Consider the following 26,188-nt stretch of genomic DNA (forward strand, 5'->3'; position numbering starts at 1 on the left):
GATAGAGGTAAGCCAGTTTAATAATTCATGTGATAAACTTGGTAGATATAAAACATTATTTAAGTTGTATTTATACATTTCATTCACTCTGTCCAAGTTGACTCTTTGTGTTTCCTTGCCATCAGATGAGTATTCAAAACACCAGTAAAAACAACAACAAACCGTTATAATCCAGTCTACATAGGATTAGTTCCTGGCATCCTATCTACAAGCCACTGAAGAAGATACAAATTCATGCACATTTAATGAGGCCCAAGCCAAGTGAAATTAGAATACAGATAATATCATATATACAGAAAACAACACAAGGGTATTTATTCAGATTCAGCACAAACACTTTCTGAATCTACCCAATTCCTAATAAGAATCATAACTACAGACACTCTTCTTCTTATATAAATTTCCTCAGTATCTATACTGTTCCATGATCCTGCAAATTTCCCAAGCATGGAAAATTTCCAGGGATACAATATTTATTCTAGTTTTGATTTCCTTTGGAATGAGGCCACTGGAGGCTTGCTGGCATTTTAAAAATAGCTGTGTTTGTTTGGTTTCCCTTCATATCCCATCTTTCCCCCCAAAGAGCTTGCTATATATGGTTCTCTACTTACCTACCTCCATTTTAGCCTCACACATCAATTATGTAAGATAGGGTTTGGAATAGGTCCAACCGACACCTAAAATTCATGATGCTTTCTAGGGGATCACCCAGTGCCCCAAAAGATGCCTCATGGTAAAGTACCTAAATATGTCTTTCTCCAAATGACTCTTGTTTTTCCTCTTTTTCTCCCTCCCCCCTTCATTCCTCTCTCCCTCACACACTGGTACACGCCCCTCTTTGCTGTGCAGTGTTGTTGCAGCAAGTAAACCACTGGGCAATGAGGCACTGCAAAGAAGAAGGCACCTAGATCAGCTTCTTATTGGCGGTGTAAAGTGCTGCAAAGCAACCCTATGATGCCGCTTCCTCTAAGAGGCGTGTGGGCACTCAGATGCCCACATGTCATCTACAAGCCCACACGTCATAGGGCTCGGGAGCGTGTGGTTGGTGCATGCTCCCAAGCCCTACTATCACTGCCAGGATGTTGTTTCCTGGCAGTGTGTACTGCGCCATTGTCATAGTGGAATAATTCCCAACCAATGAAGGAATATGAATGCTCATGCAGAAGTGGGTGTCTAATCATTGTCTTAGTAAAATCAGTTGACTATGTAATTGTTCCTTCTTACACTGGCAATTAATAATTTTCCTAATTTTCCTAATTGGGAACACCAAATTCCTGTACCAAATGCTATTAGAAGTATGTAGTTCATAAATCTTAATTCAGGAAGCATGGATGCTGTAGTCATTAAGATCATTATGTTTTCAAGGTCAAGGTATGGCCCTCTAGGGTCACAGGATGGTACCTTACTGCTTTCACCAATCATAAACTGACACAGATGGATGGGGTTAGCAACTGGGTTGGAGATATAAGGTCAACTACTGCAAGATTCTCTTTGTATAGCATCCCTGCAGCCATAGAGAAGGACCTGAAGACCATCTGTAAGTGAAGAAGATGGAGCTCTCCAGATGCTGCTTACATCATCTGCTATGTCTTTATTCTAGGATTCCTTTACCACAACAGAGTGCCTCTTTGCAGGATTAAGGTCCAGCCAGCAGTATCCAGCAGGTTCCCTAGATGGATTGGATTATTATGTGGGACTACTGTGTGGTCAGGTCCTCCAGTGACATCAAAGGTAGTCACCAGTAACAACTACAACAATTTTATTTCTTACCCATCTGGAGAAAATTGACTGCCAGAAAAGACTGATATTTAATACTCTTTTAAATTCAGGCAGCATATTTAGTTGCCAAATCTCTCCTGACAGGTAATTCCACAATCTAGGGGTGGCTGAAGAAAAAGTCCTCTGGAGGACCATAGCCAGTCTAGTTCTGGCTGGGTGAAGTAAATGTTCCCGAGAGGGCTGGAATGTATGGGTTGGATTATATGGGAGGAGGTTATCCCATAGGTAACCTGAACCCCAACCATGTATGGCTTTAAAGGTAATAACCAACACTTTGTATTTTGGGGGCAGGATGCCAAATAGGGTGACTCCTGGCTTATTAAACAGGCCAGAGTAGGGTTGCCTGAATGGGTAAGGGAAGTGATAAATGCCTCTTTACAACAAGGTGGGATCCTAACATATGTGAAGAAGGCTGTTGTAAGACCTTTGCTGGAAAAAACAACTTCCCTGGATCTTAATATATTGGATAAATATAAGACAATCTCCTAACATGCTATCTTGGGGCAAAGTACTAGAGTTCACAGTGGCTTCTCAGCTCCAGGAGTTCCTGAATGAGGCAAATTATCTAAATCCATTTCAGTCTGTTTCAGTCTGCTTATGAGATGGAGGCAGCTTTGGTCACGTTGGTGGGTGATCCATGTCAGGAACTGTACAGGAGGAGTTATCCCTGTTGGTTCTGACAGACCCCTCAGTGACCTTCAGTACCATTGATCATGGTATCTTTCTGAGTCAACTCTATGGGATGAAGCTTTTAGACACAGTTTTACAAAGGTTCTGTTACTTCCTGCTGAGGTGATCTCAGAGGGTGGTGCTGGGGAATTCTCTTCAACTTCTTAGCTATTTGCCTGAGGTATTCCTCAGAGTTCTGTCTTTTCCCTTTGCTATTTATAACATATCTGAAACCCATATGAAAGATGAGAGAGGCTGCCTGGAGTTTTGGGGTCAAGAAACATCAGTATGCAGGAATCACCAGTACACTCCATTCTACTATTTCTTTATACCTAATTCCAAGGAAGATGTTTCTATGCTGAACCAGTGCCTGACATCTGTAATGCATGTGGGTAAGGGTGAACAAATTGAAGCTTAATTCAAACAAGACATAGGTACTCTGAGCTGTTAGACAGATATGGGATTAGTGTGGCTTCCAGACACTCCAAGGGCATGAGTCATCTAAATATCATACCCCCAGAGTGGCTGGATGCCTCTCCCGCCTACCTGTCTATTTTGGGCCTTAGTCTCAAAGGTGCTACAAGATCTTTCTACATACTAATTCTACAGACTAACACAGCTATATCTTTGATTAAAAAAATACAGTGAGCCCTTGTTATCTGCAGGTGTTTAGTTCAGGCCTCCACCATGTGGATACCAAAATCTGTGGATGCTCAAGTCCCAATGACATAGTAAAAGAATAAAACCAAGTTTTTTTTCTTCATATTTCTCTGAGGGAGAGAAAAGCCATTGTTGCCACATCCCAGCAGCTGGTGAGGAACTCTCCCTCCATTCCAACTGCCACTGGTTTGGACTCTGAGGGAGAGAAGAGCGTAAAACACCCCAGCAGAAAGAATGGGAGTACCACAATGACTATCTGGGGCCAGAGGAATGAAGAAGCTTCTGGTTCTACTGCTACGTGGACCTCTGCCTTCCAAGTGCCTTCTAAGAAGCAGAGCCCTCCTTCCAGTTCATCTGGTGCCATCCGGCCATGGAGGAGAAGATGCAGTTCCAGCTCCATCGGGCCTGGCCTGGCCTACGAAGAAGAGCCCTCCCTCCAGTCCATCTGCCTTGGTACAGGCCTCAGAGGGAGAGAAGAACTGCTGTACTTGATCCCCTTCCCCACCACCTTTCCCTTCTCCTTTTGTGTCGTGTCTTTTTAGATTGTAAGCCTGAGGGCAGGGAACCATCTAATTAATAATAATAATAATAATAATAATAATAATTGTAAGCCACTCTGAGAGCCTTTAGGGCTGAAGGGCAGGGTAGAAATACTGTAAATAAATAAATAATAATGATAAATTATTTAAATAATCATTCTTATAACAAGTCTTTCCACTCCTTTTCATATATGTGAAATGACAATGACTGGAATCTAAACTTTGAATTCTCTGATCACACTAAGATAATTATTCTGCAATGCTGTGAAAGTAGTGAAATCAGCCTTGATTTGCAATTGTTAACAGTAACTTACATCTGTCTTAAGTGCTATTTAATTTGCAAACATCTAGTTTCTCCATCTGTTCAAACTCAGAGTAATTGTACAGGTGGGATCAGGAACATCGCAACAAGTTAAATTTGGCAGAAAGAGTAACTATAATATTTTATTAATATGAAAGGGGAAAGATCAACAAATTCCTTCATCTGTGTGGGAAAAAATGATTAAAAGAATGAACTTTGGGGAAAAAATCCAAAGTGGAAACTGCTGAGAAAACACCCAAGGCATGCTTTAAATTAAAATTGCAGCAACGGTTATAGGTGCTTTGATAATACCAATCAGTTTTTTTAAAAAGAGGCATTGCTTAGCACCTCTCTTTTAGGATGCTATTTATTTCCTGCCTTTCTTTCTTCATGGAACGGAACATTTAAGTTTGGAAAAGTTATTTTGGGGATTACAATTCCCCCATGCTGGGAGAAAAGAAGGGTATAAATTGAACAAACAAACAGCAACCCCTCACCACCACCACATAGACATAATGTCTAGGAAAACTCTGGTCTTTAAAAAGTACATTTCCATTATTGTTTGAGATAATCCACATCCCCTGGGCCACCATGGCTGGAGACGTGCGTTTGCTGCCCTCTTGAATGAGGCCAGCAGCCAATTAGATGGGGTGTTTCTACAGCACATCAGGGAAGGGTTGGGAGTAGAGCTGCGACTATTTAAACTAGCACTACCCTTCCTTATCCCTCTTTGCAATTGTTGTCCCACCCTCCCGCCTCAACTTCTGTGTGGCTGTGTTGCTCGCGTTAAGGGCCAGGTAGGAATTTTCTCCCCTTTCCAACAGTTTTTCGCCTACCTCACACTGTTGTTTGGGGGCTTGGGGAAATGGCTTAGGTAGGGACTTAAATAGGCGGTCACTGGCTGTTGATGGGGGGAGAATTAGTTGTCAGGTGAACACCTATGGCACCTGCTTGGGGTGAAGGTTAGGCCTCTTAAACTTTCTCTTTAGGTCTTGTGACTAAGGAGAGAGGGAAAGAGACCTTCCTTAGGGCTGACCTGGGATATATAACCCTCAATCAAGTCCTGTGAGTTGAATGAGGAAATCTCAGGTTGGCATTCCAGATGCGAACTGGTCAGGGAGCAACCCAGTCATGGGTTTTTCCACGAAACTCAGGTGTTTCACCCAGGTGAAGCTGAGCAAGCAGTCTGAAGAACAGACTACCTACCACAGCTGCTCCCGCACCAGGTTGCTCCCTTAAATTTTTACAGGTTTTCAAGAAGACAGTTAAATAGGTTAATTCAATAAAGTGGCCAATTTTACAACCCATATATGTGTCTGGTCTCTTATTTCAAGTTGGACAGCAAGGTTTGTTTTTTTTAAAAAACAAACAAACAAACCTCAAATCCCAATCAATCAATCAATCAATCAGTCATACCTCAGAATAATAATGTTGTCCTGAAGTCATCATGTTCAAATTCCTGAAATTTCTAGATTAGTTTGCAAAACAGCATATGAGAAAGTATGCAACTCAGAACAGTGAGGTGTGCTTGCTTTGTACACAGAAAGTCTGGAAAAGGCTGGAAGTGCTGATGTCTGGAAGTTTTTTGGGGAGAAGCAATGGAGATTATCAGAAGAGAGCAAAGCGGCTTGCTTCTGCCCTAAAACTGTATAAGTGGGGGACGAAGATTATCACACCCCCACGTGCTTATCCCATTCTTCTGCCATCTGTAAAGAAGAAAGTCAGGAATACATTAGGTATACCTGGAAGTTGCATTCCAGACAGCACAGTTCTAAGTATTTTGCTTAGTTCCCAAGCACTTTTGATGTAGATTTTCCAAATTTAAGACAGCATTAAAGACCAGTCTCTTCCTGCAGGCCTATCCAGATGATTTTAAATTGTAAATTTTAAATGATGAATTTTAAATGTGGATTGTTTCAATACAGATGTATCATGTCTGTTTTTTTAATTGATTTGTGTTTTTAATTGATATTGTGTATTTGTTGTTCTGTTGTTGTTCCCCGACTTGATCCATAGGGAGAGAAAGGTAAGAAACAACAACAACAACAACAATTTATAATTGTCCCATAGTTTCCTGACAACATCACTCTGCAGATATGTTAGTGTGCTAGTATTTTAATATTAGTAAAATTTAATTATTTTTAACCTTTGTAATCCATGTTTTAGCTCTATCTTTTTAAAATTATTGTAGCCTGCCTTGAATCCTATTGTGGGAGAAAGGTGGCATATAAATCCTTGAAATAAGTAAACAAAGAAAATAGTAAGTTCTTAGATCATAGGAAATGGAATCAGAATTGAGTACTACTAACTGAACTAAGGTAAGAACAAATGCATAAATTAACAAAGTGACGTAAACAGCACAGGATGATAGGATCTGTGTTAGAATGTAGAGGGGCAAAGATCCTCTTTTAAAAAAATACAGTGAAGAATCCCATGGTGGATCTCCATTGGTGGCATAATAGGTTTCGTTGAAACTTGGAGACAGATAGTTTCCCACCTATATAACTTCCCATCCCTCTGGTGGAATCCCAAAACCATTTCAACAGAGTTGGGAAAACTTCTGGAGGTTTTCAGAAGGTTTAGAGGCTCTGGGAGGGAGGAATGAAGAAAGTGGTCAGGTGGGGTGGAAAGGAAAGAAGATGGCATGTTAGGGAGCAAGAGGTTTTCCTGAATATAATGGAATGGATGTTCCTGGATGGGGAACTCACAGAGTAAGTGTCTGGGGAGGAGCAGTTGGAGGAATGTGACGAGTTGAAGTAGGGAACTAAGAGATTGTTCTGTGATCTTAGAACTACAGAATCCATTTGAATCTCTCTCCTTTATCAGGGATGACAAGGCAGAGCAGCAGGGACAGTCCTCAGGGAAAGTGCAGGGGACCCTGGGAGTACCACCACAGGGAATAGCCACTGCTAAGCTTTGGAGGAAGTGAGTGGTGGTTTGTAAGATGCTCTTGAGAGCCTTTGTGGCTGAAAGAGCAAGATGTAAATAATCTAAAAAATAAATCTAATGTTCTTCTATGCATTCTGACTTATGATATGTTTATACAGCAACATTGTGGAACAAACCACAATGACGATGCTTGGGAGTGCTACCACTCAGAAGGACCTCCAGATCTTGCTATCACGTGTTGCAGGGTATGAAACCTTTCAGCTCTGAGAGTTTCTTCTAGTATTATCTGGAGAAATAGGGACCACACACATATACACACTCACACCAGTTTAAAGAGAGACTCACCTTTGTTCATGTCTCCATCCCAGTGATTCTGTTGCACATAGGCAAGAGGTGTATAGCTGCTTATCTTTTAAAAATGGACAGTATTATATTGGAGGAGATGAGCCTTCAAACAGCTGTCCCAGGCCATGTGTGTGTGTGCTTCATGTTTGCATGGGCAAGTGAGTGCATGCACACACACACATATACAGCGTGCACACAATACACACACACACAATATTATTTACTTTCTCATCTTATGTTGTACATAAAGCTTTGAAGATGGCATCAGTTCACAATTCAGTCCCAAAATAATAAATAATTTACAGGTGGGTCCTATTGGAAAATATTTGGCAAGTACTAACTGTGAACTGTAAATCCAGGAAAGGAAGCCTTAAATTCTAGGGCTGTAATTCTTCACTAATTTCTTTCTTGAAGGAAGTAACAAGTAGTTTTAGCCATTTTCTTCTTGCTGTTAGAAAGTCATCCAAATCTGTAGAGTTTTTGAAGACTATTTGCTGTTCAGGATTTATTATTGTATGTTCTGTATACATGCACACAGAAAATGCTCTTTTCTGTGCAAACCAAAACCCATGTGATATTTGCACAGAATAAGCCCTAAACTGCAAAGATTCTAATCAGTCCAGGACTCTCCTCATTAGGATTTTCTAATACTTGAGAAAACACATTTTTCAGCCATTTAAAAAGTATTTTTAATGATATTTTAATCCCTAATTCCCTGGATTTACATAAGGGGATAGAGATACAGTGCTCCCGCGTCATACGCTGGCGTGCTTTATGTGGCTTTCAGCATACGCTGAAAACCACACGGGCAGAAGAGGTGGCGCGTCCCATAGGGAACAATGACTTGGAGGTCTCTCATTCATAGGATTGCCATAAGTAAAAGTTGAAGTCAATTTAACAGCAATTAACGACAGACATATCATGGATTTGCATCTAGTATATGGAGCATAGAAGACCTCCTCTCTAATCTACATATCATAGGTCCATAAAGCACTACAGAAACAGGATTATTCCTGTTTGAGACCATTTTAACTGCCCTGGCTCAATGCTAGGGAATTCTGGGAACAGTAGTTTTGTGAGACATTTAGCCCTCTTTGTCAGAGACCTCTGATGCCACAACAAACTACAATTCCCAGAATTCCCTAATACTGAGCCATGGCAGTGAAAGTCAACTCAGACTGAATTATTTCTATAGCATGTTTTGGACTTTAGACTAATATCTTAATAAGGACTATGATATTAGGATGTTTTCATAGTTTATTTGAATGTACTCAATGTGAATGTGAATGATTAATTTTGAGTTTCCTGATATCATTGCTCTTTCATTACAAGGATGGAACATTGTACGTTATGTTTGCCCAAATAATGTGAGTAACAGATAAACATAAATGGACAGCAGCAACTTCATAGCACTTGTAATTTCTTGTTAAATGATCAGTATAATATCCAGCCAATTCTCAGAAGCCCATATTGAATGAAGTGTAGATATAGATATGTATAAATTCCATCCCTAAGAATCCTAAATAAATAATGACTTGTATTATATTAAAGTATTCTACTGACTGGACAGAACACACCAGAGGGCTGAAGATCTGTCACTTAAGACAGTTTATGCTTATTTAAGATTAAATGGAACATAAATGTGACTGGAATGAATTCACTCAGAAACACAAGAAAACAGGAAAACAGGAAAAGACAGGGTTCAATCCAACTAAACTGCACCCCAATGTCCAAAATGAAAGGCAGAATCTAAGGCATATTGATTCCCTCCACCCATTTTAGTTTTGATTTTTCATACCTTTTTAAGTACTTGCAAAATGAGGCAGTTATCATGCAGTTACACATACAGGCTGTGAATTAATTTGATCAGAGAATTGTTGCAATCACATTGTCATTCGAAGTATCATGTATGCTATGCAAAGTAGCACTGAGGCTTCACCACATGTAGATTTAGCCTTTCCTTTCTGGCTCTGGTTCTACTCAGTGTTGTCTGTGATCATTTCTTTTCCCTTACTCAATAAATAGCTTAGTATTGTTGCTGATATTTTTTCTTGCCCTCTTGCAGACAGTACAATTTGATATATATTTACTGCCTTCATTGGGTAGGGTTGCCATAAGTGAGGACCTCCAAACCGGGACAAATGTAGGACAAATGCAGGACAACTTTTTCAAATGTAGGACACATTTTTTTAAAATGGAGGACACGCCAAAAAATTGAGGCTTTTTTAGAAATGTTAATATAAATGCATGTTTCTTAGGCATGATCAAAATGGAGGACATTTTGACATTATTCCTAGACAGATCACGGAAATGTACTTCCCTTTCTGGCCACCCCCCTCTCCCCATTCCAAACAGCACATTTGAGCATTGAACATGGCTTTATTTTAACATTGCCTCTTGCATATTTCAGAGGCTTATTCCAAAACCAAACCCTTTGGTCAAGGGACTTTGGTTTTTCTTCATTTTGGCTTGTTTTGTTTGTATTCCACCCCACTAAATAAAGGAGACATGAAATGGAGTTAATGGGTACAAGTTGTTAAACAAAAAAGTCTTGTGAGACTCTGTAGGCAAGAGGTGCACCATCTTAAGAACTGCATTAAGCACACTTAGGCTGCTGCCACACTGCTTTCACTCTCATCACTCCATCCTATGGAATCCTGGGATTTGTAGTTTGTTGTGGTGCCAAGGCTGGGCTTTGAAATCTCAGGCATAAGAGAGGCAAAAGGCTTGGGCTGCATCTACACTGGAGAAATCATCTGGTTTGAGACCACTTTAACTGTCTTGGCTGAATGCTATGGTTTGTTCCAGCACCACAGCAGAATGGCAGTTAACCCCTGGAAAGCTCTCTGACCAAGGTGACCAATGCCCTCACCCCAAAATGTAGGGCACCCAAGCAAAAATATGTAGGACATGGCCAAAAATAAAAGCTAAAAACACCCATGTAATTATAAATCCATGCTTCTTAGCCATGATCCAAATGGAGGACATGTCCTGGAAAAGGAGGAGGATGCCTGGTCACCTTGTCTCTGGTCCAAAATACACTGCAGAAATAAAACAATGCTAGACTGAAATGCCCAGAGTTCCTCACCAAAGCTGCATCCACACTGAGGAAATAATCTAGTTTGAGAGTGGCTTAACTGTCCTGGGTTAGTGCTGGGGAATGCTGGGAATTGTAGTACATTGTGGCCCCAGAGCTATCTCTGACAGGGAGTCCCATAACCCTCCAAACGTAGTTGAACTGCAGTGCCCAGAATTCCTCCCCAGGTGCATCCACACTGAGGAAATGGTCCAGTTTGAGACTGCTCAGTGCTGGGGAATCCTGGGAATTGTAGTCTATTGTGGCCTCAGAGCCATCACTGACAGAGAAGTCTCAATGTCTCCCAAACACTAGCATTCCCAGGATTCCCTAGCACTGAATTAAAGCAGTCTCAAAGTGGCTTATTATTCCTGCAGTGTGTGTGAGAGATATAGAAGCTAGGGACTGGATTCATTTGGAGGATCTCTGTGTCCAAAACACACTGCTTGGACTGCCAGGGCTCAGTGCTATGGAATCCTGGGAATTGTAGTTTATTGTGGCACCAGAGCTCTCTGACAGAGAAGGCCAAATGCCTCACAGACACCAGAATTCCAGAGCATTGAGCTTTGGCAGTTAAAGGGGTCTCAAAGTGCAGAGGGGGGGGGGAGAAAAGCCAGGGAGAGTGAATGAGAAGCTCATCTTGGCTGTGACTACTCTGAGAGGAGGAGGAGGAGGAGGAGGAGGAGGGAGGGAGCCAAGGGAAGTGGCCAGGACCATCAGCCTCCTCTCCTCCACCGAAGACTGCTGGCAAGAGGCTCTGCCCCCAGGCAACGCCTCCTCTGTGGACCATTCAGCTTCCTTTTGTCAAAAGAGCTCTGGTGCCACAAGAAACTACAATTCCCAGAATCCCATAGCACTGAGCCATGGATGTTTAAGGGGGGGGGGTCAACCTATTTCTGCAGCCTTTTGCTACCCCAAAGCCTTCTATTATTTACCAGCAACTTGCAAGGCAAAATCTCTTCCTTCACCAAGCCACTGAAAACCAACCCAAATGGAGGGCTGATTGCTTCTTTCCCATTGGTCAGCTTCGGGAGAAATTTGCATATTAGAAGGAAAGGTGTTTAGGGCCTCAAAAACGATCCTGTGATAAAGAATTACAACAATACTGAGTGGTAGACATTGAAAAGATGAGGCATTTAGACTCCCAGGGAAACAGGAACGATTGATGGCCTTTTTTTCTTTTCTCACTGTAACCTGGAAAGTAAGGCCTCTTGCAGGGTATATATACCAAGTGGGCTGGCAATAGCTCTGAGTGGCAGATGTCTTGAAGACCTGCTCTCTAGGCTAAGCCAGGCAGGGAGGCGGGGAGGGTGGCACACAGCCATGGGGAGGGAGGGAGGGGTGGAGCTGCCTCCAGGGCCTTGCTGGGGGGGAGGTCCCAGGGGAGGGGCCAAACCGGGGTGGGACCATGTGGCCCCGCCCCAAACCAGGAAAGTCCTGCCCCCAGGCGGGATATGGCAACCCTATCATTGGGGCTTATTCCCTAATAAATGTCTTCAGAATCACAACCACAATCTCCATCTAAGTACATCCATATTACAGTATGCTCTTGAAAGCTGTTTTCCAGTTGGAAATAGGGTGGAAGTAATTGACAAGGAGTATCTCTCAACCATTTCATACACTTCAAAATCAGCTATTTTGTTTCAAAATGCCTAACGATAAGGCCGGCCTTATAATGGATGTTTTGTATCATATGGGCTCAACAGCAAAAAGACTGACATATTTTTGTATTCCTAGTGATGAGAAAACAACCTTTCTTCCTTGGTTATTAGGATCAAAATCAGCTAGATGTCAAAATGACCAGACAAGGAAATGTACTGAAGTTCCACTTCTTTCTTTACCTTTCTTTTTACATCTACTAAGACAAGTGGACTTGTGTGAACAGAAGTAGAAATCAAAAGATGGGGTGGGGGAGATTAAAGCATCTGGTCTCAACCTTTCCTTTCCTTCATTTCATTGACTAAAGGTGAGCCATGGAATGTCTCTCACATTGGATTGCATTGGATTGCCCATTTCTTTAGGAGTGTTCCATAGTTTTTCATGATCTATACAATCAATGGCTTTGCTATAATCTATAAAGCATGAAATCATTTTCTTCTGAAACTCCTTGTTGTGCACTATTATTCAACAAATATTTACAATATGATCCCCAGTGCCTCTTCCTTTCCTGAACGCAACTTGGATAGCTGGCATTTCTCACTCCATGTATGGTTAAAGTCTTTGTTGTAGTATTTTGAGCATCACTTTACTTGTATGGAAAATGAATGCAATAGACCTGTGGTTATTGCAATCCCCGGTGTCCCCTTTCTTGTAGATCGGAATGTACTGTATATACTCAACTATAAATGACCTCATGTATAAATCGAGGTCAAGTTTTGGGACCAGAATTATGGATTTTGCCATGAACCTTGGATAGGCTGAGGGTAAAACTTGGAGGCTCCTTCAGCATGTGTATGTGTGCATATGAAAAGAGAGACTCACATTGAGACTTTTCTTCATCATTTCAGCTTTCATTTCAGCCAGACATGCCAGTGGGAGGGGGACTTTTAAACAAACAGCAATATCAATCAATCAATCAATCAATCAGTCAATCACGTCCAAGACTCTTTCTGCTTGGCTCTTTCTTGCTAAACTCCTCTCCACACAGCATGGGGAAATCTGAAAGAGCTGCTATCACATTTCCATAGTGACCCATAAATAAGTCATCATGGGATTTTGGGGTCAATTTTGGGGCATAGATTTTTAGACTTATAGAAAAAAATATATAGTATATTCAGTGTTTCCAATCTGTGGGCAATTGTTTTGTTCTCTGTACTGTACTTGTTGACAGATTTTAGTTAGAATTAAAATAAAATCTGTCCTTGCACACTGAACCAGCTCTATTGCTATCGCATCTATTCCTGGTGATTTCTGGTGTGGCTTCCATTTTACTTTCTAAAATTCAAGATTCATCTTCATATAATTCTTCCCAGAAGGAATATATCACTTTTTCCTCTCTGTCTTTCAAATTATCATTAAATTCTATGGGGATGTTCTTCAGGCTGCGTTTTTCTCATGATGGTAGGTTTAGTGTTCTTCTTTAGCTTTACTCTATTTTTTGCCAGGGTGCAAATTATCCTTTTGCTTTGTTTATTGAAAGTCAGTTTTGCTAACAGAATGCTGATCATAAACTGCCTGGATGAACAGAAGTCCTTAGTCAGCATTTGGTGTTTTCTAGCAAATAAACTCTCAGTGTGAAAAATAACATTGCATGATTAGGGCACACTGAATCTCTACACTGATAATATTAGTCTCTTAACACCGGTGGCAGTTTTTGAGCTGTCTCATCTAAAGGGTTTTCTTGGTGAAATGGTCTCGCAAGGACGGACACCTTTTGCCTCCTTTCGCGCAGTGCTGACAAGTGTCAGCTATGGTGACTACTGTTCTCTCTGTGAGAATTGACTTCAGTGTCACCCTCAACTACTGCTGCAGCCCAGTAGCTGATCCTATATTTTATGCCTGCTATTCCCTTCTTCCCAACCTCAATTCTCATTTCCCTTTCCTTTTTTTCACTCCTAGATGTTTTTCCCACTCTCCCCTCCTCATCCGTGCCTCCCGCTTTGTCCCTATCAGTGGCATCAGTGGCCTTCTGGTATTTTTGTTGGGGATAGCCCTGATATTCTTGGGCTGTGGTGTTGAAGCTTCCCTTTGTTTGTCACCTTTTTGGTCTCGGGGGAGGAGGGGAGGTTCTGATGTACCTGGGCATCCAAGCCTGCTTTTTTATCCCTCTGGATGGCAGCGCAAGCATGCAAAATATGTATATTGTTTTTCTGTAGCATGAGTCAGAAACTCAAACATCCATCTACATTGCCTGATACAGTGGTACCCAGGGATACGAATTGATCGCGTTACGAAATTTCCGGGATACGAAAAAGTTCCATTGGAAAAAACTGTTCCGGGATACGAAGGTTTTTTCGGGTTACGAATTTTTTTCGGCGCGAAATTCAAACCGCGGCTAGCGGCTAGCGACTTTCCAGCGCTAAAAAAAGCCTTTTCGGGTTGCGAAATTATTCGGGTTACGAACGGAGCGGCGGAACGAATTAATTTTGTAACCCGAGGGACTACTGTACTAAGTAGTGTATATGGGAAAGAGACCTTCCAGATCACATCTCACAGACAGAGGTTTCAGATCATATCAGTTCAGAAAATACTTTTTGTCAGGAAGAGTCCCCTCATCCAACTATTTTCCTATTGTGGCAGCCCCATGGGTTTTGTCATCCCACCACCGCTGCCAAATTGTCATGAGCATCTATACTTTTAATTCTATTTTTCTTATTAATTTGTGATCTTGCCACCTCTTTGTGACTGTCACTTTACCCTCAAAATGTTTTAAACTGTTAGCAGCATGGTAAGTATTTAGGTTCCAGACATGTCTTTCTTGAACAACAATAAAATTTTATTTGAACAACAGTTTTAACCATGTTTTATGTATTGAGCTCTTTTATACACCTGTTACTGTTACAGTTTCTTTTACACACACTCTCTCCAGAAAAAACGGTTACTTTCACTTAAAACTCACAGTCTTTACGTTATATGTTCTTCTGAAACATATCTCTACACTGGACAACCAGGCTAAGCAAATTTCACAAGATATCCCACTCCAGCAACTCTCTCTCTCTCTCTCTCTCTCTCTCTCTCAGAGTTCTGAATGTGTACCGAGGGAGTCCTTCACTTTTGGATTCTAACCCTTACCATCCCTGTCTTACATTGGAATCCTCACTGTCACTGTCCCTTTCTGTACTTAACTGAAACCCTATCTAACTCTCCCTCTCAGCAACAGCCCTATTTAGCTTCTCCAGGCTTCACTGTGATTGGCTGCCATTGGTTGTTGTTAGGCTGGCCCATCTCTGCCAGCTCTCCACACTTTTTAATGAGGATTGCTGGTTGTACTGCACTCAGGAACATATAGAAGCCACCTGAGGTCATGCCAATCAGACTGATAGCAGATCAGACCATTAAGATGCACAACTGTATTACCTTCATAGCACTACTGAGCAATATTGCTCAGCACACGTAGCAATTCTGAGAGTCATGGGGCCATTTAACTGTAATGGCTCCATGACTCTCAGTACTGTTTTCTATGATGGGCAGAGTGATATTTACCAGGGCAGCACCATGTGCCTTTCAACTGAGATGTCGGGGTCCATGTACATCCAATGAATGTGCTCTTCTGCCACTAAGCTATGATTCTTTCCCACCTTGCAACCTGGTGTCTCCCCTTAGAACAAATTGTAATCTCTTAAAGTTGTGTGGATAAAATGACCAACATTTCTGATCTTGTCTTTCTGCTATTTCTCATTTTGGATGGCTATTGTAGAATATTATTAGAAGCAGATCAGACTATCATGGTACACAGTTGTATTAGCTTCATAGCACTTTAATGGTAATGGCTCCATCTCAAGGAATCCGGGATTTGTTCTTTGATGAGGTAGTTGGAATTGTGTTCTATGGACTGCTGGTCCATTTACACTTCTAGGCTGCTCTCAGTGCCTATGAACACAACAGGTGTAAACTATAATCTTCAGTCTTTCTTTTTCCAGGCTACCTTGGTACTTTATACGTTTACATGTCTTCTAACACTTACATGGGAACGTATGCCACTGAATTCAATGGGACTTGTTTCTGACTAGACATGCTTTAGAAGCTCTACAGAGCAAGAAATAACAAATAATTGAGATGGTATCTTTATTAGTCCCAATATTATTGACATTTAAAATCTTGGAAACCTATTTCCCTGAATGACATCAGAATCTAGCAGTTTTTGAACGAAAAAATATCTGTTGCTGTTGACAATTAACACACAATTACACACCATATGGAGTCTCAGCTTAAATATAAATGTTTGCAAGATAACCAAGAGCATTAAAACAATGATACATTTCTCTGCACAAATGGAAACTTTGCTTAGCTGGTGTGAAAATAGATTGAGATCCCACAGAGATCATAAGCTAACTCAAGCTGCTCCTGAGAACTTAGCAGTATGTTGATTACAGCTGAAAAACAGGATCAATTTGGCTTCTACTTAATATGCAACAAATAAATTCAAAATGAAGTGAATGCTAAATTGTTTTAATGAGACTGAAAGCTTTAATAAGACCAACTAGTAATAGATTAATCAACAGAAGAATTGTGTGGTCCAGATGTTGTTGGACTGTAGCTGCTAGTAACCTTAGCCAGCAATGCCAATGGTGTAGTACGATGGGAGCTGCAATCCAATAGCATCTGAATGGTCATATGATTTCCATTCGTCAGCTATAGTTTTGGTTGACTGTTATTTCAGGGAGAATAATAGTGTGTGTGTGTGTGTGTGTGTGTGTGTGTGTGTGTTCATTTCTTATCCGCCTCTCCCCAATGCTTGAAGTGAGGTACAAGATAAATTAAAATAAATAATATAACTGATCATTAAACACATAAACTAGGATTAAAATGACCATTACACATTAAAATCATCCCAATTAAAATATATTGATTTAAAATTCTTAGTTTAAAATTGACTGGGTAGGCCTGCTGGAAGCGTATGTATGTATGTATGTATGCATGCATGTATTTCAGGGAGAAGGACTGGGTTTAGGATGTTTTGGATCTGATACCAATAATGCACAGTAAAAGTTTTTTTTTTTCTTCAGACAAAATCTATTCCCTCCCACTGAAAAATACATGCATAAACATATACCAGCCAGGAAGATATTTAATATATTTTAAGAGTAAAGAGGTTTATCTAACAATATTTCAAGTGTCCCATATATAAGAGCATAAGATGACTTATTCTACAAGTGCACCCTGATGTGTATGTGTGTTGTGTGCCTTCAAGTTATTTCAGATTTATGGCAATCCTAACGTAAACCTATCATGGTGTTTTCTTGGCATGATTTGTTCAGAGGAGGTTTTCCATTGCCTCTCCTGAGGCTGAGAGCATGTGACTTCCCAAGGCCACCCAGTGGCTTTCATGATCAAGCAGAGAATTGAACCCTGGTCTCCAGAGCCATAATCCAATACTCAAACTACTACACCACTGTGTTTCCAGCATTCTGTATTCTCCAATGGAAAATCAGATTCCTTTGGGAAACCTACAAAATAAAGCATGGGAATGAGTTTTCCAATACTCTTGGTCCCAGCTTCTGGTACCCATGTATGTGGTAAGGTGCTCCATATCCACTTATCTTGGGATAAATGAGATTTGATTACACACAAAGAGATTCTAGGAGAGATGATGGAGTACTATAATATTAGCTTCTGGAGAGAAGTTTATTTCACTTGCACTGAATCCACTTGGCTGTCCAAACTGGAGCAAAACGACTTGACTAAATTGTTGAATGGTGAATCAACATATCCTGTTGATTCAGTGGCTATGGTTTGTTGTTGTGTGCCTACAAGTTGTATATTTGACAATCTGAGAGCTAACCTATCTTGGCAAATTTATTCACAAGGAGTTTGCCATTTCCTTATCTGACTTTGAGAGTGTGACTTCCCAAGGGCCACCCAGTAGTTTTCCATGTCTGAGAGAATTCAAAATGTGGTCGTCCAGAGTCCATGATTGCATCTACAGTGCAGAAATTGTCCAGTTTGATACCACTTTAACTATCATGACTCAATGCTATAGAATTTTGGATCAGTAGTTTTGTGAGATATTTATCCTTTTCTATCAGAGAGCTCTGGTGACACAATGAACTACAATTCCCAGGATTCCATAGCAATGAGAAATGGCAATTAAAACAGTGTCAAACTGGATTATTTCTGCAATGCAGAAATAATCCAGCTTGACACTGTTTTAATTACCATGACTCAGTGCTTACTCCAGTGGTTCCCAAATTTTGGCCCTCCAGGGTTTTGGACTTCACTTCCCAGAATTCCTGACTGCTGGACAAAATGTGCAGGGTTTCTGGGAGCTGAAGTCCAAAACCCCTGGAGGAGCAAAGTTTTGGGACCTCTGACTTAGTCATTATTTCTGCTTTTTTGTTTTATCTTACAGATAAATCTGGATAGGAAATCTACTTTCTGGCTGACTTCTTGATGGCTGATGTGGTTCTGACCATGTTGGTTCTACCCATTCTGGCCATTAAAGTATAATAATTTTTAAAATATGCAGAATTCATATTTTATAGATTTTCAAAAACCTAGAGCAGATGGAAAAGGCAGATATCTGTAATGTGCTTATGAGACATAGTAGATACAGAATCAGCAAGATGGAGAAAGCTTTGCAGTCTAATTTGTAATCAGTTCCTCTGATCCATGCAGGAAAATAAAAGCCACAGTATTCTCAACTGATACTTGTTGTCTGAAGACCTCCAGTGAAAGCCAGTCATACCTCTAGGTAATTGGTTATGTTGTCAAATTGCTCTGTCTCTTAACATTAAGAGATTTTTGTATGTGTTCAATAAAAAGCCACTATCCCTGTCAATTAAGGCTAGTCCTGCCATCAGGAGTGGAAGAGAATATGCATTTGTTATCAAAGGTAGGCAGAAGGTAGATTGGGATCCATTTTTAGAACTCTGCATGATTTGCAGTAAATCACCACAGATCTTCAGCTCTCAACTCTTAAGCAATGGAAATATTTACGTTTAAATTAGGCAGCATTCCAGATCTATGGTAACTTAGAGGCAGATTTTGCTTTGTGTTGTGCAGTCTCTTCCAAAGTACACCTCATGGGGTTCAGCAGGTCATAGAATCATAGAGATGGAAGAGACCACCAGTGCCATCCAGTCCAACCCCCTACCATGCAGGGATAAACCATTAATGCACTCCAGACAGATGGTCATTCATCCTCTGTTTAAAAACCTCCAAAGAAGGGGAAAGAAGGGGAATCTAATCTCTCTGAAGATGCCAGCCACAGATACAGGCAAAACATCAGGAATAAATTCTTCCAGAACACACTGACATAGCCCCCCCAAACCCACAAAAAATTATAGACTCTGTCATACTCTGAGCCAGTGTATTCCACTGTTAAGCAGCTCTAACAGTTAGGAAATTCTTCCTAATGGTTAGACAGAATCTTTTTTCCTATAGTTTTAATCCATTGTCCCTTGTCCTAGGCTCTGGAGCATCAGAAAACAAGATAATTAATTCTATTTTCTGAGCCATCATTTTGAACCTAGTTCCAGAAGATGACTCTAAGTACTCCAGCAAAGTAGGTCCTGCAAACATAAAATCTGTTCCATAGTGTTTCATGATCTATGCAGTCAAAGGCCTTGCTATAGTCTATAAAGCATGTGCTGATCTTCTTTTGGAAGAAGATAAGCATGTGCTCCCCCACCCCTGAACATACGCTCATTTACATTTCACCTAAAGTGCTAGAACTGTGGCTTACTGTATTTGCTTATACAAATACAATATTTGATGCTGTAGTATCAAAGTCTTCTCTTTTCCAGTTTCTCCCATCTTTCCACATAGGACCAGTTTCCCATATCCTTGACCATCCTGGCCCATTCCTTTCCTTTTAAGTCATTTCCATTTCTCTACTGTCTTAAAGTGTGGAATCCAGGACTGGATGCAGTACTCCAGATGAGGTCTAACTAGAGTGGAATAAAGTTCAACTATCTGCCATCTCAGGCTATAAGGCATATCTAGCTTAAATGATCCTGATTGGAGAAGTCCAGATAAGTGAGTTTTTAACTATACATTAGAGTGAGAGAAGACTGATTTAGTGTACACCCTGCAGCGAAATCACATCATGGAGTGTATTATTCAGCAGGGGCCAAGATGGCTTTTCTTTTAATCTATGTGAAAACTGGATTTATAGGGATAGAGTAAGAGCATTCGAACAAGGCCCATAAAAGCTGAACAGCCATATTTCTTGTTCAGAAAGTAACTTTTAACAGCTCTGTTGGGTGCTCATTTGCAGTCGCCTGGTGAAAATTTTGCCTGCACTGTTTATGACCTTTTCTGCTTATTTCTGCTGCAAAAAGGTAGATGGGTTTTGTGGAGTGCTACTCTCTTTTGGTTCTGCAGTATCTGGGTGTGATTCGCTCTAGGGGTTCTTTTGCTATGTAATCTCTTGGTCTGTTAATGTGACCATTAGCCTTGATTGCCTCTGCTGGGGGTGGTAAAGATTCTAGTAGTGAAACATTTTGGAGCAACTTTCTTTGATATTTCTTTTCCTTTGTGCAAGCAAATTGTTTTCCTTTCTTCTAGTAGTGCTGGTACCATTTTTAAAACAAAAATGTTGCTATAAGCCGTGTGGTCTATCACTGAGGTGTGATGTTGAAAGCTTTTTCAGTTTCTGGATGCATACATGGGTGGAAGTGTTCTGTCCATTTCAGTTATTCATCAAAATAGCTTTGTTTCCATTTAAGCACAATTTTTATATTTGAAGAGCAACACAGCTTAGCTTCACAAATGATACAAACCTCTTGCAAACAGCATGGACCACTAAAAGAAATGCTGTTCACCAGTAACTGCTGAGAAAGCCAAAAGGAATCAACAAAAGATACAATAGGTAGAAATGTCAAATCTGAGTGACACATGGTATAGTGAAAGAAAATGTGTTTATAGAGCAATAAGCCAGCAAATAGGATGTTGGGTATAGTTTTTAAAAGAACTTCAAGAGTGACTTTGAAGAATAACAGATATAATGACATGCTAAAGCCATCCATAGCAGTAGGATAACAGTTTCATCATTCTACTATTGCTTAGTTATGGACAGCTTCAAAATATCAGTATATCCATTCTTCTTCAAAGTAATATTCCATGCTCTTTTTCCTCTGGTTCCTGGAAGGGTTCATGAATACATAGGAAGCTGTCTTATATTCAGGTCATCATTTTTCCACTTAGATCCCTTTAGCTGACACTGTCTGACAGCAGTGTCTTTCCTGGCACTATTTGGAGATACCAAGAATTGATTCTAGGACCTTCTGCAGGTATTCTCCTGCTGAATTAGGGCTTTTCTGATCTTGGTGTTTATTCCCTTACTACAGTATCAAATATTGTATTTGTATAAGCAAATAAGCCACAGAGCACTGTAGGTGAGATGTAAATGACAGAATGGAAAAAAACACATCCTGACCTTCCTCCAAAAGAAGATCAGCACGTGCTTTATATACTATATCAAGGCCTTTGACTGCATAGAGCATGAAACACTATGGAACACCCTTAAAGACCGGGGAGCACCTACACATCTGATAGTTGCAGTGGGGAATTTTTATGCAGGATAGGAGGTCACTGTCAGGACAGAACATGGAGAAACAGAATGATTTCTCAATTGGCAAAGAGCTCAGACAAGGCTGCATTCTCTCATCCCATCTATACAACTTGTATGCAGAACATATTATACGAAAAGTAGGATTGTACACAGAAGGAGTGAAAATAGGAGGAAGGAATATTAACAATCTAAGATACACAGATGACACCATACTATTAGCTGAAAACATCACAGGCTTGGAACAACTACTAAGGAAGACCAAGGGGGAAAGTGCAAAGGCAGGCTTTTTGTTGAACATAAAGAAAACAAAAATAATGACCACAGAAAATTTACACAGATTCAACCTAGACAATGAGGAAACAGAAATGATAGAAGAATTTTTATACCTGGGATCAAATATTGATCAGAGTGGGGACTACAGTCAAGAAATCATAAGAAGACTAAGAATAGGGAGAGCAGCTATGAGAGAACTAGAAAATATCCTAAAATGTAACGACATACAACTGAGCATGAAAGTTAGAATCATACAAGCCATTGTATTCCCTATTACCATGTATGGATGTGAGAGCTGGGCAGTTAAGAAAGCAGATAGGAAGAGAATTAATTCATTTGAGATGTGGTGCTGAAAAAGAGTGCTGAAGTTACCATGGACAGCCAAGAAGTCAAATAAATGGAAGTCAAGATGACTAGACTGAGGCTATTGTACTTTGGCCACATCATGAGGAGGCACAACTCACTGGAAAAAAGCAATAATGCTAGAAAAGGTGAAGGGAAGCAGAAAGAGAGGAAGGCCACGTGCTAGATGGATGGACTCTATTAAGGAGGCCAAGGGTATGAGAAGAGCAGTGGAGCATAGGGAGTCTTGGAGATGTCTCATCTACAGGGTTGCCATGGGTCAAGACCGACTCGAGGGTGGATAACAACAACAAACAGGAAACTGCTGAATGTGAGGATGAAGATGCCATTGTATAATGGCATGCATACCAGCCTTCAGAACAACAAATACTGAAGATGTAGCTGGGATGCTTCTCGTTTGCACAGGTATAACCATCACATTGTAAATGTTGTTATAGTAGTGACATTAGTGGTAAGAGCAGCAATGGCAGTAGTACTACTCTCCCATTTACCCTATAGAAACCTCAAAATAGTTTACATGGGCGTAAGAAGATCCCTCCTGGATCAATCTAAAGACCTACCTGGTAGCAGGTAGCAACCTGGTTCCACTGTGGCTAACCTGAAGGAAGGCCAGACCATACAAGGTTCCATATAAAACCTCTCAACTTGTGCCATAGTCTCATTGCTGGAGATATTACACAAAATGTCCCCATTCTTAAGGGTGGGGAAATAACCTCACCCCTGTTGAAGGTTACATTTTGGTTAGGGCAGAAGGGCCAAGTAACTATATAGGGCATTTTTTACAGAAAGCTTCTGAAGAGGCTCAGTTAATGCATTCCCTAGTACCAACCTATATTGTTTAGGGTGGCTAATGATAAAGCCCAGTGATAAAGGAATTTTGCATTCCATGTTAAGTTTTACTGAAAAGATGGATTTTACATTAGGGAGCTATCCTCCTTCTTTACACTCCCAGAGATATCAGCTCATGTTTGGAAAGCTATTTGGATATCCTGAACTGATTATTCATTCCCCAACCTGGTCCCCTCACAGCCGCCAGCTGATGCTTGTCACATTGACATTGCTACACCCTCACCCATCTGGCTTGGTGGCATTTTGCCTAGGCTGAGAGATTGGACAGGCTCTTTCATTAGACTCTGTGTGCCAGATCGCATCATGTTACAGTTGATCAGCTTTGCTCAGAGCATACGCCTTCAATTCTGCCATCTCATCAGGACAAAGGCCTGTCTATGAGATGGCACGGCCACATGCCCTCCTGTGTACTGAGTTCACTTATGACCTGGAAATCAGATCAGTAATATTGTGGCATCCTTTCTTTGATTTTTAGCACTGATGTCTAATCTCTCAATATTTTCAGTGGGAAATGAGAAGTCTACTGTTTATGTGGACCTCTAGTGATGCAGGGTTGAGAATTACACAGCCCTCTACATGATGCTGTGCAAAATCTCTCACATTCCTTACCATTGGTTATGCTGGCTAGGCTGCTGGGACTTACAGTCAACAACATCTGTGGGACTGGATGGTTCTCACCTACCCCTGCTTTAAAGTTTGTGGATAAGAACAGCTGGGTACTCAACACCAACCCTGAGCATCCGGTGCTTTAAAAACATGCCCAATTTGTGTACAGAATTAATATCCCCTGGAATCAGTTTATTATTAACATGCTATCCATCCATCTTTCCTCAAAGCACCATCAGAAACATTGCACAGCCATTTACAAAATAAGTGCAGAAAGTGCCCAGTTCTTTTTCCTCTTCTAATATACAGCAACCAAAACTATTTAGGGAAACCAGTTGTTGCCACTAAGATGTATTAGGCTGAAGTCCAAGTCCTAGCCTGAAGTATATTTCCCAATGTATCCCTCTTTAGACCCATGCCAGCCTCACTCTGCTAGGTGCTGGGTATTAGGACCTGATTACAACTTATGTAATGACCATTTTCACAATTAAAAACATCCATGTTAAAAGCAATATTTTAATGAGGATTGAACTGAAGAATTAAATAATAATCTATTCTGTTTTGGAAGCGGCTGCCAAAGAGCTATTCACTGAGTGACGTTATGACAGAAATTATTGACAGAAATTATTGACAGAGTACAAATTTAAAATGACTTGTAAGGATCTGAGAATGTGCTGTCCCTTTATACAAAAAGGTAGGTGTCGGATGGAAAGATAACATAAAAGAAATAGTAAGGAATGATGTTTAGGACTAAGCTACAAATTAAGCTATGTGATATCCAGTGTTTCATTTGGAATGGTGAGTTTCTTTTTAAATAGAAGCCAAATGGTGTTTCCAGTTAGAATTGGGACAATGGAAAGGCATGTGTGTGAGTTCTTTTAATTCCTTCCTCCACACCACAGTTCCAGTTAATGTGTCTGTCTCCCTTCTATTGCTATATTGTGGCCTATATTTTGTGCCCATTTGCTCATGCAGTCTTTAATTGTCTCATCCTCAGTATTCCATTTTAATAATAATTTATAACATTTCAAAATCATGTTTTTGTTACCTGCTTCGATTATTCTGTCCCAATCTGATTTCTTTAAATCAAAGCCTTCTAGTTTCAAATTGATCTTATATTTTTCTCTTATTTGTCTATAAATAGGCAGGGGGGAGCACTCCACTGCTCTCATGTTCAGGAGGACATGTCAAGTAACACTGAATAGGGCTACAGAAGTGATTTGCCAGGACTTTGTCTCCAGGAAGCGTGGGTAACTATTTAGGAAAATGAAATGAATAACATCTGAGCAGGAGTTGCATCCTTCCTGGATCCAGCTGTTCAGCACTAACTTTACCCTTAGCATCAATTACTCTTCCTGAATAAGTGGTTCCCTAGTTGTCTCTTCACAACCCTGCCTTTTAAGATAATGACTATTCCACATCATCAGTTGGGTAGAATCTTTTTACTAATTTCAAAATATCTTCCCTGATAAATAGTTGGTCTCTAGTTGACCAGAAAGTTCCTGATGTTGCAATAAGAACACATGTGGTTGAGGAATAACATCTCAGGTCCACTGAAATAATCATAAAGGATTGTCATAGCTGCACATTGCCTTTTCTATTATCTAGAAACCATCTCTTTCAATGAGATTCTGAAATACTTTATTATTTTAAAAAAAGAATCCATGTACTACTACTTGCATTCATAAAGATAGTAATGCACCATTATTATTATTATTATTATTATTATTATTATTATTAACCTTTATTTATGAAGCGCTGTAAATTTACACAGCACTGTACATGCAATCTTTTTAGTTAGACGGTTCCCTGCCCTCAGGCATGTTGTATGCTGTTCCTTGTGTTTTTTAACATCCCACAAAATCTCTTGAATCTGTCACACACCCAAATTCTCCATTATCACAAAATTAAATCAAGTAAAGTCTGACTTAGATATGCCTGGAATGGAGTTATGCTTCAAATGGCTCCCTGTCTCCAAAATATCCATACAAGCTTAGAACTGGGCAAAAAACGTCAGAAACACTAACCAAAAATAGATTTGTGGGTTTTAATTTTGGGTGATTTCCAGCTGAAAATAGTGCAGCCTACTGCAAGGAGTGGGGTAAAAATCCCCCCCCCAAGATTTATTGCAATTATTCTCCTTACAAAAAAGAAAAGGAAATAAAACCTTAAATATTTAACTTCATTAATTTGCCAACAGATTGAATTATCAGTGCTTACTGTAAATGTTTGGTTTTGATGTCTTTTTAATTGAGGTAGTTGGATGTATATGAGAAATGTAAGCAGACGTACAGTGTATTTTTCTTTGTCTATGTCTGTTGACATTATCACACAGAGGAAATCCCATGGAGAAATAGGGGTTTAAATCAGAAAACCCCGCAAAAGTGTGTTGATTTTCACACGACGTCATTGTTAAAGTTGTGTTAACCTGAACAGAAAGCAGATGGAAAGTAGACAAAAGCCACTCTTTTTTACTTTTGGAAAATCTTGGCTGAATGAGACTACATGTGAAAAGGATCTAGCAGTCCTGGTAGACCACAAATTGAACATGAGTCAACAGTGTGATGCGGCAGCTAAAAAGGCCAATGTGATTCTAGGCTGCATCAATAGAAGTATAGTGTCTAGATCAAGAGAAGTAATAGTGCCACTCTATTCTGCTCTGGTCA

This window comes from Sceloporus undulatus, chromosome 2, assembly GCF_019175285.1.
Source record: "Sceloporus undulatus isolate JIND9_A2432 ecotype Alabama chromosome 2, SceUnd_v1.1, whole genome shotgun sequence".
NCBI classification, from domain to species: Eukaryota; Metazoa; Chordata; class Lepidosauria; order Squamata; family Phrynosomatidae; genus Sceloporus; species Sceloporus undulatus.